Source organism: Rattus norvegicus, chromosome X (assembly GCF_021556685.1).
Source record: "Rattus norvegicus strain SHRSP/BbbUtx chromosome X, alternate assembly SHRSP_T2T, whole genome shotgun sequence".
NCBI lineage: Eukaryota > Metazoa > Chordata > Mammalia > Rodentia > Muridae > Rattus > Rattus norvegicus.
Window position 1 is genome coordinate 118,937,821 of NC_141554.1, and position 3,207 is coordinate 118,941,027.

At 37.2% G+C, this 3,207-nt stretch overlaps 1 pseudogene; it reads left to right on the forward strand.

Annotated features, from left to right (window-relative positions):
- Positions 1-1,511, forward strand: Mrpl15-ps2 (mitochondrial ribosomal protein L15, pseudogene 2; annotated as a pseudogene).
- Positions 1,512-3,207: the final 1,696 nt, after the last annotated feature.

The window sequence follows — 3,207 nt, forward strand, 5'->3', positions numbered from 1 at the left end:
ATGGGGTTACTTTTACTATTTCCCATTAGCTTTGATATACGATTTTTAGAGCGCATGAGGGTTCCTCTGTGCAGCCTGTGCCAACTGTGCCCTCAGGCTCCTGCTTTAACAGCTTTCTAGATCTCTGGAATAATAGGCATGTACCATTCTACTCAATGTAATGATCTTCATTTTTAATCAACCTCAAAGTACTTTCTATTTTTCTTCATAATTTCTTCACTAACTCGTTTTTTTAAAAAGTTCATTTAAGCCACCTCTAGGGTACCCATACAAGACCAGGGCTCATAGCTGATTTGGTGAAAGGTTGCTGAACCAGTCTGGCCCTCTGCTATCCTTGCCGAGAGTGAGAATGGCCATTCTGAATCCCAGCCCTAACTCCAGAAAATAGGAAAGATGACCAAGGGATGGGAGATGAAGTAAGAAAGAGCTTGAAGGGTCTCGAGACCCCATATGAACAACAATCCCAACCAACCAGAGCTTCCAGGGACTAAGCCACTACCTAAAGACTATACATGGACTGACCCTGGACTCTGACCTCATAGGTAGCAATGAATATCCTAGTAAGATCACCAGTGGAAGGGGAAGCCCTTGGTTCTGCCAAGACTGAACCACCAGTGAACGTGATTTTTGGGGGGAGGGCGGTAATGGGGGGAGAAGGGGAGGAGGAGGGGTTAGGGGAATGTTGGCCCGGAAACCGGGAAAGGGACTAACAATCGAAATGTAAATAAGAAATACCCAAGTTAATAAAGATGGGGAAAAAAAAAGAAAGAAAGAAATGTGGCAGAAGCCATTAAGGAGAAAGAACTCTGTCCAACTATGCTTTGTGGGAGGGCAGACTCCATTTTACATCCTAATCCCAAAATATGGACTTGAAGAAGGACATAGTTTGAGGCACCAATACCAGCCTTCGAGTCTTGGAAACTACAGTATCTCATTCATTTATGTTGAGTTGATCCAACTGTATTTATTGACTTAACCTAGCTTGTGAATGGGAGAGGTGTGTCCATCAAACCACTTAAAAAGGATTACAGGATCCAGCTGTTTGAAGACAGTGCTGATACTTTTCAAGCAAAAGTTAATTAAAGGTGTAGTTGGCTTCAGAATTAGCCATTACTCCAATTGAAAAAAAAAGTCAGTAGGTTGTTATTACTGCCTTCTATGATCCAAGAAGACTAGAATTTCTGTGCAAGCTCATTCCATTCCTTCTGTGAGGACAATCCATTCCAAAATGAATGCTCCCACCTGAGGCACTAGTGCCCTATTTTACAGATGCAGAAAACAGAGGGTACCAGGTGACCCTGCCAAGTTTCCTGATGCAACATTTGATCTCGCCATTAAGTATGACTACTTTCTTCTTGATACCACAAAGGATAAACTCTACAGAATCCTCAGGATTCAAGGCATATTTCCTTTAATCTTGCTCCAGGCTGGGTGGTGAATTCGGCAAATAAGAAAATTCTAAAGCCTACACACCTACAGATGAGAATCATCTCAAATATTGCAGTTCCTAATCTCCTTTCCAATAAATCAAGACTTGTTGTGAGCCAGACAGGGGTTGAAACATGGATTCCTATGAGTCTTAAAACCTTGGCATTGATAACCAGCCTTCGCTCTGCTTAGATCTTTTGTCTTTTTTCCATCTGAAATCAAATCACAGGCAGCAAATGCTGCATGGATGAAAAACAAATATTTTACATTTTTCATTTGTGTGAATTTTATATATTTCCTGTTGCTACTATCTTCTGGTTTATTTCCACTGTTAGTCAATGGAAATATTTCACATAATTTCAAGATTTTTTTAATTTAAAGTTAATTTTTTCATGACAAGTCATATGGAATATCTGGGTAATTATCTCATGTACATATAAGAAGAATTTGTATTTTGTTGTCTAAGAGTAAAGTGTCATATGCATAGGACATTCACAAAACCTTTTAGATTCCAAATAATATATGATTTTTTTCTTGTTCCAATATTTATATAAAAATAATCATTGTTGTCTATGTGGTTTAGTTCATTAATCATTTACTGCTAAGTAAGATCTTTTCAAAACCCTATGGACATCTTATTACACAATATTAATATTTTTTTCATTTTGACACCCACTTGCTACCCCCTACCATGATAGGCACTATCAAAGTGTCTGTAAATTTATAAATTTCCCATAGTAAATGAATAATTGTAAACATTTCACAAGCCAGTTCTACTTGCAAAAATCCCCCCCACCTCCTCTTTTCTCTAGATTTCTTTTTTTTTTTTTTCTGGGTAGCTCTCTTCTCGCAGAGATCTGCCCTTCATGGTTCAGGTTGCTCAGTTTCTCTAATTTCTCTTTCTTTAATTCATAGAAACAATCTAGTTCTGCTTTGACTCTCCTCCACTACCTCAGAGGGTGAAATAAAGGTTACGATGAATTTATTTTCTCTGTGTTCTTTGCTGGCCATTGTGTAAAATTAATTACAGTCAGATACTGCTTAATGATGGAGATAAACTCTAAGTTATATATTTTTAGGCAAGGTTTGTTTTCTTATTGTTCAAGCATGATAGAATATATCTATAAAACTAGATGGCACATTGCTATTAGTTAATACAATCATGGGCAAATACCAGAATATCAGGTTGTATGGTCACCTGTAACATCATTATGCAGGAAGAGACTTATTTAATATGTTTGGCTCATTAGAGAGGGAGAGAGAGAATGAGACCAAAAACACACTAGATTCCAGTATATATCTCATTATTAACAGAAATATGAGACACGATATCTGCTTTTCGTTTGCCCATAGCATATATTTGTAGTTATAGTAAATGCTGTATCTCCATGCAAATATTGAGATGACCTTGGGGACCTAAGACTTTTAATTTCAATCTAATTGTGATCCAGCTCTAAACTCCGCTGTTAATGAATTATTAATTTTGACAATAGATAATTTTAATGAATTCCTTGGTTTCTCACTAAAACCCACATATCAAAGATATACGCATATGTCAAAGATGAAATGGCATCCAACAGTTTTCTTTGGAGACCCGTGAGTGGCCATGTCATGGATTCATACATTTCTGCTTATGTCTAGCAACTGTTAAACTTCTCATCCATAAGTATCTCCTCTCCTCAGATACAAATTTAATTTACCAAAACTTAACTAAGCTTATCCTTGACCCATGTCCCCTGATATTATTCCATTAGTTGATTTTTTTATTTGGAATTGACT